The sequence below is a fragment of the Ischnura elegans genome, chromosome 6 (assembly GCF_921293095.1).
Source record: "Ischnura elegans chromosome 6, ioIscEleg1.1, whole genome shotgun sequence".
In the NCBI taxonomy this organism is placed as follows: domain Eukaryota; kingdom Metazoa; phylum Arthropoda; class Insecta; order Odonata; family Coenagrionidae; genus Ischnura; species Ischnura elegans.
In genome coordinates this window covers 11,548,516-11,561,843 of record NC_060251.1, presented here as the reverse complement: position 1 = coordinate 11,561,843, position 13,328 = coordinate 11,548,516, and the positions used below count along the sequence as shown (strand labels likewise).

Here is a 13,328-nt window from a genome sequence, read left to right as displayed (position 1 = left end):
TGACCAAAGCGCGGCCTCTGCTTTAAAAAAATGCTGTTCCAACGAAATTTGAACGTTACTCCTAAAAGAAACGGAGGAAACCCCGAATTCCTGCCCTTCAGTGGGCAAGAAAACAGATATAGCTGTAGCACATTTTTTTCATTTATTTATTATTTACATCCGGAAACTAAAAAAAACTGTAATAAGTAAAGGATTTTATGATGGTATGTCCAAAAATTAAAGCATCCACGATGATTGCCGTGATTAATGTCCCTCTCAAAACTGTAAACATTTCATCGTAAGAACTTCAATTTCAATAAAATGATTCGTTTTGAGACAGTAAAATTGTTCTAAGTCTTGTTTGATAATGTCAGTACATTTCGGGAATCAGCCAGAACAAAATTAACATTTTGTTTTACCAAGATGATAGACTTTTGGCAACTATTTCCACGAACACAATGTGTTTTTTGCCTCTTCAAGCATTACTCGCAAGCACTGGCGGATGCAGATGGGGGAAGCACCCTCCCTTGTGGGTTTAGCCGTATTGCCGAACATTGCAAAACCGCAATTGTAACTTTTTCATACCATAAGATGACATTGTCTTTTGCATGCATATAATCACTTTGAACTAAATTTTCCTTTACTCTGCCCATGACTTGATCATTTTTTTATTACGATAAAAGTAAAGACAACTCAAGATATATTTTGTGCCCCCCCTTGAGTTTTTTCTCTTTCCCCTACTGTACTCACGCGACATTCATGAGGTTCACACGTCACGCCGCATCAGCCAATAGAAATACGTTTATCGTCGTTGGCATGGCCGAAGCTCCTATGCGGACTTTTAAAGCTGATTATCTCAATGAAAAGTTAATCTTGAGCTCTTAAATTTCACGTGTATGTTTCTCATTCACGTAGTTTTTGTTATACATAAAGATATTCTATTTTTAATTTTCAGAGTTCTCTACTATTATATTCTAACTCTAGGGTCATCAAATTGATTTCAAATGCGAGTGAATCCGATTACTTTGTGAGAATTTTAATTACTATGAGTAGCAATTACACTCAATAGAGATTTGAAGTAGCCGAAAAGACATAAAGATGCAACAACTGTCACCTACCCTTATTTCTTCCCCGTGAATGAATCTGTTTAGAAATGTGCTAACGTAGATAAAGTCAGGGGTTCTGACGAGTGTACTGACTACGGTCACTATCTCCCAAATAAATTCTTTAGCGATGAGTCATAGGAGAACGGAATTACTGCGAAAATATGCGAAAATACAAAAAAAAAACATGCGATTTACAGCAAGAAATAATTTTTTCGCTGGTCTTCTAGGGAGCCACGGGAATTTTCGAGTGGTTTCCTTGCATACAATCTGTTCGCTTGCCTACAATAAAAATTCCAGCTCTCTAGCTTTAGTGGAACCATGAATTTTCCCCTATTACTAACATATAGATTACACCTTCTGTGTTCTGCAAATAGCGGTGCGTAGGTGCAGTAATAAGGCATCACTCACGTGAATTTCATAGCCGTACCTTATCGGAAAATGCTTTTAAAAAATCGCGTTTAGGTGTCTATGTCCTGGAATCCCCCTCTCCTTTACACCTCTACTATTTTGTTAAGAAATCTACGTAAAAAATTTGAAGTTTTATTGCGAGTGTTTTAACAGGCCTGGATAATTGAAAATGACGAGTAAATATAGCCGACACAATTCCTATTCTGAATAAATAAAAACTATTCAATTCGGATGAGTAGCACAGGAAATATGCGACGTATTAGGTAATTTTTATTTTATTTGGGGGATCCATGGGGGTTTTCGGGGAATTTTATGTGCTTGTCCCGCATAACGCGTCATCGATTACCTTAAAAAAAATTCCGGCTCTTTAGCTGTAGTGCATGCATGGTTTTTCGACAGTGTCACCCGTTAAAATTAAATATTCTGCGTTCTCCTGGTAGCGGCACGTAGGGGCACGAGAAAGACGTCACTCACGTTAATTTGGTGTCCTTACCTTGTGAGGAAGGGGCAAAAAAAAAATGCCGAAAAAATCTAAAATTGTGTGTTTAGGGAATGCAAACTTCACGGCGGATTCCTGTGACATTTACCAGTAGGCACTAATAGGAAAAAGTTTTAGTCCCATACGGCTCCAATGTTAATTTGGAATGATATATCTCGAAAACCAATCGACTTTTTCAAGTTTTCAGATTTTTCCCCCTGATCAATATTTATTCCCCACCCACGGTAAAAATTTCGTCTTCCCAGCATGTCCGGAAGTGGTCGCGGAATTTGTATACGTGAATCAGTGGTCAGTGAGTGGTCAATGAGGTATATGTCACACATCGGGTTGTATATAATATAGAAACCTCGGTGGCGGCGGGGTAACGTTCTCGCCTGCCAAACAAAAGGTCGCGGGTTCGAATCCCGCCTGGGTAGGTTTCCCCGGTCCAGGGCATGGTCGTTTGTGTACGTTTACTTGTTACATTTGTTGAACACACCGGTGTAAAATGGCCAATAAGAGCTGTATCCCGTGGTTTGAGAATAAAATAAAAAATAAATAAACTGTATATATTATAGATCATTCCTAATACATAATGGGAGTTCTGGTGAGAAGCATATTCTCTCTAGAGATACCAAAGGGTTTATATGAAAGAATCAATCTGGATCCAGCGTTAAATATGGTGTGGAGATGGGAAGTGGTGTAATCCATAGGGACTATTGAGGGGGAAAAAGATATTACTAGACAATCATTGCCACCTGAATTACATATCTTTATATCTCCAGATGATAGAATAAGTCAAATAATTTTTGAAGAAATAACTGTGGACGTTCAATTTGTGGAGATAAATGATACAGTCTCTCAGACTAATTGAGGTATGGCTGGCTTAGGGAGTTATGATCAACTATAGGCAGATATTAAAGGTATGAACATTTTTACCGGGCTACATATAATAATATATGTAATCGCTATTGAAGGTCTTATCTAATCCTTACATGATGTCTACTACTGTGGTGAAAGGGATGCAGGAGAGGAAGACTGCGTCAGAGGAAGAAAAGGAATATTCTATATGGAGAAACCGAGGTGTTTGATGAGGGGTGCTCTTGTAGCTCAAATTCTTCAATTCTTCAATGTTTTGGATACATTGAGCTCAATATTAAATTCAGGATTAGCAGATTCAGTAGTTTCGTGTTATCTAGCACCTAAGAAAAAAGAAAAAAAATACCTAAACTCTGATTAAATTACTCTGACTAAACTTGTCTGAAGCTGATTTTTGTGCCTAAGAACTTCAAGAGTTTTAAGAAAGACAGAAATATAATATGCAACAATATATGCATAGGCGGGGGCACGTGCCCCCCCCCAGACCCTCAAAAATACGCAAGATTTTTAATACGGTCCCATTATCATTGCATTCGTTTTGTATTGCGAGGTATCCTTGTGCCCCACCCAGAACAAAATCCTGGATACGGCCTTGCTTGTGCCCCTCCCAGAAAAAAATCCTGGATCCGCCTCTGAATATATGATAGCCTTATAAAGACCATTTTTGTAGGACAAGGGGATGGTAGATGCCACTGGAAGACCTCTGTTAAAATATAAAAAAAAGGAACATGGGATGAAGTATGTGAAAGAGAATACCAATGCAAGTGTGAATGGGTTAGGTCATAAGGGAAATGCAGTGACATCTGCATCAAACTAATTATAAAAATTTTAACCAGTGATGGTGATACTTATGAGAGCATTTTTATCACAGACGAGGGACTGTGTGCCTTTTTCAGTATTCCCTTAACTATTTCAGAAAATATTTGCTATTAAAATCCCTATTGTCAAGCCTGTGATGTCTCCTGGCTAGAAAAGAGTCCACTAAGGGACCACAAGGCTGGGAGACTACTCAGGTTTGCAAATTACATATTTTAATGTTTATGCCAAGCCACTATATGATACAATTGACAGAGTTACTCAAAGAGTGGCTCGTAAAGTAAACAGTTATGCAATATCCTAATACAGTTCCACAAATTTGGTCCCGATCGTAGAAATTATAGGCAAGGGGCATCAGAAGTTCACAGCATAGTGTGAGGATATTGCTAGGGCCCTTACTTCTCTAAATCACATAAATATTCTGCATTTAAGCATGGTTTATTTAGGCAAAACAATTTGATAAACTCTTCGTTAAAATAAAAATACAAAAGGCAAATACATTGTACTCATGATAAAACAGTAGTACTATACAAAAGCAATTCACATCATTCAAATAAATAAAAGCCTTTTTGAAATAAATAAACTAAAGTAATATTCCACCAAATCTTTCATTGACTTAGGCTATTGCTAAGTGAATAGTTCAAATGAACAACTGACTAGAAGAGGAAGAAAAAAATCAACTCAAACGGCCAATAGTGCACCACCTACCTTAAGGAACCATTATTTCCATTTCAGTGGCTAAAATTTCCCTAGCAATGTGCCGACTTCATCACAGAAATTTTCTCCAGTTTATCTCAAGCAGATTACAAATAACACATTCGAATGCCCTCACTTTCGTTGCTATCGAGGTCATCATTATCCCTTTCAGTGTCAACTATTCCAAGTGGATTGTTGTCACTACAGCCAACCACAACTCCCCCTCCCCGACGGCCCATGTGCTGGCCACCTCCAACAGCACCACCTTCCTCACTATCACTCGAAGTGGTGGTGGTGTCATCCAATCCATGACCACCTCGTATCCCACTGCTGCCACAACCATCAACTCCAGCACCACTGCCTGGAGGAAGTCCACTGCCACCACCAACTCCAAGAGGAACTGTGGTGGATACCGTACTTGATGTCATTGCTGCCCGAGCATACTCATCCGTGTCAATGGACTTGCAGAAGTGGATTGCATACTTTAGTTTTTCACGGAGAACAGTCTGCAAAAAATCAACACTAAAGAATGAACTCAATACAGATTGATAATCATGTACATGCTGTAATTTAGATAATAAGAAAATTGGGCAAATATAGTGCGCCACTGTATTTAATTAACCACACTAGAGTAAAGGCAAGGGCACAATATTAAGTATCCAATTAGAGTCCATTGAAATATTGATAACAAAGTTGAAAAAAATTTAAATCCCAAACAAAAAAGAAATTTTAACAAAGGTATGAGCTTTGAAAAATTTTTGGGCACATTGAAAGCTTACCTTACAAGAATACCTTGGCATCTTAAGAAGAAAGAAGCATGTGTAACTTTCAGGCAAGAAGTGATCTGGTGGGTTGTATCTATCCAAAACCTGTGTAGAATAAAATATTAACCATATGATCATCATACAAATTAATGTTTACTCAGCAATGGTGAAAATATTGGGACACACTTTACTTCTCAGATACTAACAAAGATAGGTGTACAAACCTGCAATACAAATTCTCTTCCTCTGAGGTCAGCAATAGTCCTTGGAAGTTGAGTCCTTCCCCAAACAAATCGAAGAAATAATGATCGCTCTTGATTTTAGAACTCCTCCATCACATCCCAGAACCACTGGACAAGAGGTGCATTACCGTCAACACCTATAAAAGTATCAAAACTTTAGCTACAATCCCATTAAGCATCTCTACAGTGAAATTTTATCTAACGACTCAGGCCCGAAGTTTTCATCATTTACTGAAATTTTAATACCTATCCTTATATCCATGAAATACGAGCGCAAAAATGAAGCACAACAAGACATAACCATTTAAAACAAGAGTTATGGTGATCAGATTTCATACTTCCTCACAGAATCATTGAATTCTCACAACACTTAGGAAACTACTTTGACAATCAATACTACATGATTTCGTTTTAACTTTTTACACTGTTTTAAATTATGAGAGAGGCAATTCACAAGGCACATCAACTCCTGAGACAGGAAGCCAAAATGAGCCACCTAACTTCCTCCATATTGGCATTCATTGCAACAAACTTAATGTTTGTAAAAGCCTGATTATTTTCCAAATGTTTCTGATCAACTTTTGCCACTATTATTCAAGAAAGTAATAACCCAACTAAAATTAAAAATAATCTTATATTTAGAAGTTTCTTTTACCTTTATAGGTGGCAACAGATTTTAGAAGACTCAAAGGTATGTCTGGAGAGCTGCAGACCATAGTCTCCAATTCATAGCCGCTAAATAAGGATAACAGAGGCACTGGAACAACTCGTGCCATGCCTTCCCTAACAGCTGCAACTTGCTCATCAAATTCATGGAGTCTGAATAATGTTGTGTCAGGAAAGATCGAAAGAAAGACGACAAGAAAAATTAGATATCTTATGAGTCTGGTAAGAAAAATGAGGGAGATTATGACTATGGGTGGCTACTTCTTATCTATATTTCTGATAAATTAGAGCTCATATATTCCGTCATCATAAATATGGAAAATATTTATGCCATACAACAGCGAAAAAACTTGACAGAATAATAACTGACCTATAATGCAGAGCAAGCTTGACATATTCATGTCGATGACTAGGGGTGATTCTGCGATGGAGGGTAGACAAAGGAATCTCGTGGCCAGTGGATGATGGAGTTGAGAATGGCAAGACCAGACTTCTAAATGCTGCTTCATTGCCATCCATATCACGAATACACGTCAAACCTAAATAAAATGTAAAAATGTTTCATAATTTACAATATCTACATCTACCTTGACTTGCAAGTACATTTTCATTGTACCATTTCACTAATTTTAACCATCTTCAGAACCAAATTAACCATGAATGATGCTTATCCTTACCTGGAACATAATCACGATCAACTTCTGATAAGTCTGCAGGCGTCAAGGAGAGTCCTGCTAATTGCTTTCACACAGGTTCTGCTAAGTTAAGACTTAATGGGCTTCCAGTCCTTATAGCCACAACCATTAAGACTCCTAAAAGGATAATAACAAATAGCCATATGAGCAATGGCAAAAGGCAAGAAAATAATATATAGTATCAGAAAATTTTATAATATCTTAACTAAAAATTATCACATATTGTTCCAAAAAACATTTTTTCCCAAATTAGTGGGAAAGTAATGAACAATGAAAATGAGATCAGTTTATCTCAATGGGAAAAGAAGACACCAGAGATCCAAACTTAGAAACCATACACTTAATAGCATAATGGGAAAAGAAGACACCAGAGATCCAAACTTAGAAACCATACACTTAATAGCATACCTAAAAACCTGAACATTCTCAAATGGAACGGAGTATTAGCTTGTGCATTGAGAAGGAAACAAGCATCTCTTCCAATGGATGATGCATTGCCATTAACCGCAGCTGCATTCACAGAGGTTGGGGGTGGAGTATAGTCATGGTCACCACGTGCATTGGGAGTAGGTACCAGAAGTGTAACGGCTCCTTCTTGTAATTCCTCACACATATCTGCTATACTCTCACTGTACCCTCCTCCACAGTCATCAACACCTTCACCTGGGGGCACGACAGGCAAAATGTCACTTAAAACTTGGTTCTTCACATGAAATGTCAAAATAATGATACATATATTTTTTAACAGAATGGTGATGTAAATTCAGTGCAGCCAAGAAAATAATCATCATTTTCAAATCGTATAATACATTCTGTTCCCAAAACTTGGAAACAAAAGACATTTAAGTATTGTTCATTTTATGCAACTATTTCTTTTCCATTGATGATACAGAGGCCCCTATAATTTCATAAACCAATGACGTTAGTATGATTCCCCACGATAACTCTATGGAATTTTGTACAAGACCTAATTACAGTGGAATCATCATCTATCACTCTTCCAATGATTGCTTACCCATAAATTCTAGTACTAGGGATTTTAAAATTCCAGCCCTGTTTCACAGCATATTATATCGAAAGCCTGATGACATGTCATTAATATTTCATTAAACTTAACCAACAGGCTAACTGTATCAAAAAATATTACATGTGATGTGACTGAAAATCAAAGAAGGTTGAGAATCAATTCTCATTTTTGGGAATATACATACCGACAAATTATACTTTCCACACACGATGAGGGAGTAGAAGAGCATCTCCGCGGAACAAGAGCTCCATCTTTGATACCATTTGACCAAAAACTGAGCGGACACCATGAGGGTCAGCCAATCCTCCACTTGATCTTGACCTTTGAACTTGGATTCTTTGCAGTTCAATCACAGGACCATGCTGCCTGTCTCTCACCATAGTTGCGTGCACCACCTGGAATGAAATATCAAAGTTTAATTACATTCACATAATATTAATCACAAAAATTTATTTACACCACACACAACGGTGAGAAATATTTTGTAACGTATTTGATTATATCACAGCACTTGTGGAAAAATATCTGCTTTTTTACGAGGTATTACAGCTATGATGTTAAGAACAAGCAAACTTTTGGTTGGAAGCACAAAGATTTATTGCAATACAATCAAAAAATGAAAATCATCAGAGATACTCAAGATAAAGATGCTTTTAGGCACCTCAGGCAGGCAATTGTTTTCTCACCATTTAAACATTTTGAGACCACAAATTCTTAAATCGGATCATTTTAAATAAATAAGCACCGGCCTAATGAGTCGTAGCCAAGCACTCACCTGAGTCAACAGTTTGCTGGGGTAATAGAGGTCAGGGAATATGAGTACAATTACATGCCATATTTCTCTGAATATAGTCCCCCCACTAATTTTGAGGATTAAGTTTTGGGGGAAAAAAAAGGTTTGAATATAGTCCCACCTTTACTTTAGAGGAGACTACATTCAGATAAATATGGTAATCGCCACTAAAAAGATCGCGGTCGGGTGAAGAAAGCTCTCAATGACTCCGGGAAGCAATCTAAAATAACAGACTTTGCGCATAAATAATAAAAAATTCTTTGGTTTGCATAAATTATAAACATTACAAAAAATGAAAGGGAAAATTTGGATTACCCTTGTTTTCTGATTATTGGTACCCACTATCTCCATCATTGGCCTGGATAATCGCGATTTTTCTATCAGGCTTTTAATAAATTTTTAATGTTTTTTTTAATTTTTATTGGTGTTGTGTATTAACCTTTGACCTCAATCCCACTCATAGCTGTGTGTTTGTATAGCTCGTTCGTATTGTATATAATTATATGTTAGTATTTTATGCTGTATTGTCTTGACGAAACTCATGGATGTATTATCCCAATGAAGTTAATAAGAATTATTATTATTATTAAGTGCAAACATACATATTCACCAAAAAAGCCCTGGCATTCTTCAGTATGCCAACATAAAAACACCTAGTCTTTACCTTTCTAAAAGTTGTTTCCTTTGCAGTAGAAACCAAAATGCCACGCAGCTTATCCAAGTTCCCACAAAGGGGTCCTTCCCATTCTGTATCTCCAGATTTGTGATCATCTTCTGAGGTCTTTCCTCCACTGCCCTCACCTCCACTTTTCCTCCCACGTCCACTTGCAGGATCCATTGAGGCCCCCTAGATTCACACCACTTCCCAAAGGAAACATGGCAACACCTGGACAGAAGAGATCAGAGAAATTGTGCAACAGGAGAAGGCGATTGCGAAGGGTAATTGCGAATTTGGAATGACCCTCAAGAGATCGTATTCAAGGGGTACACGAGCCGGTAGCCGGGCAGCAGCAGAAACAGGTTTGCTTGTGCTCCACGCTAACGTGTGAGCTGATCCACACGCCACTTTCGTAATCTTTCACCCTAAAAAGAAAGACCGTTCCATCATTAAAACTTAATGTTTCATTTCATATGGCAGAATATCTTTAAAAAAAACAAAATGATCTGCCACAGTAAATTGAGACGGTTGCAAATGTCAAGGATAAGGTAAATGAAACTAGTTCATATATTATTTTAGTAACACAGTGCAAAATCTTTTCAATAATTGTCATCATACTGCATGAAGTAAAGTAAGTGAAAAATAAATCCCTTCATTTAAATGAGATGGGAATGTTGCACGTGAGAATAAGTCCTATTTATCAATAAGTACTTATACATGAAAAATTTATCTCGCAATGACCTCACATTAACATAAAAATAAATTTTCATATGTTTGAAGCAACATGCTTACTGCTAAAAGCATACCCTTATTATTTTTATTATATTTTTATGAGAATGAATTTTTACTAAAATATGGCTAATCAAGAATTTTAAACACTTAGTTAAGACTCTTAAACAAATCATTACGAATGTACCTAGTAATATGAATATACTTAACTGCTTGTCTCTTCTTTGTATGACAATATCCTATGCTATACTTGCAAAACTAACAGGACATTAAACATTGTTATCATCATCATCATCATCATCATCACTGGTCAACAATCCTAGGATTGGTTTGATGCAGCTCTCCACTCAGTTCTCCTATCAGCTAATCTTTTCACACCTACATATTTCTTCTCTTTCACATCCTTTTTTACTTGTTCCATATATTTTGTTCGAGGTCTTCCTTTTCCATTCTAGCCTCCACCTGTCCTTCGACGATTGTCTTCATCAGGCCATCATGTCTCAAGATGTGGCCTATAAGGTTGTTCCGTCTTCTTTTTAAGGTTTTCATGATGCTTCTCTTCTCTCCTACCCTTCTTAGGACTTCCTCGTTATTAACTCGGTCGATCCATTTGATTTTCATCATTCTTCTGTTGCACCACATTACTAAGGCCTCTATCCTTGCTTTCTCCGCTGCAGTCATTGTCCATGCCTCACTTCCGTATAGGAGCATACTCCAGATGTAGGTTCTTATAAATTGTTTCTTTACTTCCATATTTAAGTTTCCCGCTGTAAGCAGGTCTCTCTTTTGGTGGAATGCTCTCTTCGCCTGGGCTATTCTGGGTTATCATCATGCAATTACAGCATGTTTACAAATCCCATTCATGGCACATAACTGCAGCACATTGTTCATATTGCTTTCAACATCGACATTGAATTTCCTTAGCAGAAGAAATTGCATAGCTTATTAAACCTGAACTATTTTCACATTTTCTCCCTCGCCTCAAAATTGTGCTCGAAATAACCACAGTGCTATGTGTTTGAGACTGATTGGAATTTGTTGTGGCTCTAATTTTTCATTCCAACGACAAGCTGAGCCCTGGTGATGAGTCCTTAAAAATGAAAAATTTCTAGCACAAAATTTTCGATCTCGTAGCCTACCAATCACAATAAACCTCTTGTTATGACAGCCAATCAGAATAGTTCCAATCAATGCTAAAAACACCTCCCAAGGAGATTGAAACATTTAATATTCAGCGTACATAATTTGAGTCAATTCTACTAATATGAGAATAAATGTTTACGTTGCCTTTAAAGAAATCACGGGAAGGCTAAAAAAGAAATTTAAAAAATTGAACACAGTAAAAAAAAAGGCATCATAAATACTTAGTGAGAAGCGACAAGCAACGTGGCTGTGGCCCACTGAAAATGACCATTTAGGAATAATAATAATTTCATTAATATTCGAAATACTGTAACCTTGTCAGAAATAAGTACTACAAAAATATGCAAGAGAAATCACGTACAGTCAAATTTATATAGGTTCCATCAAAATAAATTTTCATGAGTACCATGTGTAAAAATTCATCGACTGAATACAAAGGATGAGATACAAGTCAATTGTGAGTCACCCTCTTAAATGTAGAAAAACTGGTCATTCTGGCTGTAATGGGTAGATGGTGAAATAACCTAGTGCCTAGACTGGGAAGGGAAGATTTGGTTTTCGTTAATCGACACTGGTTTAAGGATAAGAGGTACTAATTTCTTGTGCCATAGAATGTAAACATTTAAAAATGCAATCGGAGCGGTCAATTTTTGGGAGGGAGGCCTCCGGCTCGCAGGGTAGAAGATAGGGGCCAGCAAGGGTGAGGTCGTCAAGGAAAGGGTCCTGGATTTGCGACCCTTCGGAGGGTGTACCACACCCACCCTGGAAGTACCTGCTCCATGGCCCCACGAAATGCATTTTAACTTTTTCGCTGCGAGCGAGGAGAAAGTTTTCGAAGATTGAACAGCAGTGAAAGGGTAAAGCAAATTGATGTTTCCAACTTTTAGAGTAGTAATGACATATTTTCGTATTGCTCGCAATATTTATAGATCCGAGAACGCAGGTTAGGAGCCTATGATCTATGAAGAGGCCTCTCAAGTGGCTAGAGAGGTGTACGAATGTTGAGACATGCTTCTCTTCTGGTAATGCCCAAGAGCTGTGATAAAATGGATTTTGGATGGAGGCCGCTCTGGTCCCTTACCCCGTTGATTCTCCCCTCTCTCTCACCCAATATGCACATAAATTTACGCCAAGTGCATCTTTCTTCGTTATCCTAACTAATGCTTCTGTAGAGCAGTGTGCAGTGCAGTGTTCAATGGACAGGAATTTGCTTACCTTTTTTAAATGCATGAAATTAGCATAATCTGATGTGACCTTTCCACTTTGGAATATTTGAGTGCATTTGCGTATTGTTAAAAAAATGAAATGCAAGTTAAGTATGTACACTTAAACAGAAGGAGGAAGTTTGGTAAAAATTCTCCTTCTAAAAATATTGTAAAAAAAAGAAATGCGAAATATGTATGTTTGGAAAAAATCCAGGTTAAACTGGAAAGAGATTCTTCACCTGCTAACCTTGAAGTAATCATAGGTTTGAATATCACCAGGTCTTGTTTTTTCATAGTCACATATTGATATCGACCTAAGTCAAGTTCAATTTCTTTTGTCTAGACAAGAACGATAATATTACCTAAATCACATGGGCATACATAAAGACTAATTATCATAAAAATATAAAGAGACAATGCATATATTGCATACTGCTACAGTAGGAAATAGAATTAGTCGGTTAATCAGTGTTTAACTCTGCTAAATTAATGTACTTAGGATGGCTGAACTTTAACTGCCAGGGAAATTCATGGAAAAGAAGTAAATGTGAGCAACAGGATATTTGGTATCAAAATGTCACCATAGGCCAATGCCTATTTTGGCCGATCATTATGTCATCCTGGACTGTAGAGAATATAATTACCTCATGGAGGGAAGAAGCCTCCTGGATAAAAGCGGCAGGGCGGAAGGATGGGCCCCTCTGGGTCATTTGGGCTGCTGCTGAAAAGGTAGTGAGCAATGAGTTTTATCCTTTAGCTAACTGAATGCCATTTTATCAGTTTCTCAATAATGCTTTAAAAATCATTAATTTTTTTATTATTTTGCATGTGGCTATATATTGCTGTAAATCTGTGACCATTAAGAGTAATTATTCCTTTTCCTCGCCTTTTTGAATTACCAGGTCGGTTACTATAAACTCACATTTCATGTCATAAGCACTAGGTTTTGGGTTGAATCAACATCAACTTCAGGTAGCCAGTGTGAGCTTTTTATGATTAACCTATACCTCAGGCCTACTTTTATGTCGTCTATCTGATATGTTT

General features: G+C 37.3%; 1 pseudogene; it reads right to left on the bottom strand.

Moving 5' to 3' along the window:
* Positions 1 to 4,431: 4,431 nt before the first annotated feature.
* LOC124160449 lies at positions 4,432 to 8,136 on the bottom strand (annotated as a pseudogene).
* Between the last annotated feature and the right edge of the window lie 5,192 nt (positions 8,137 to 13,328).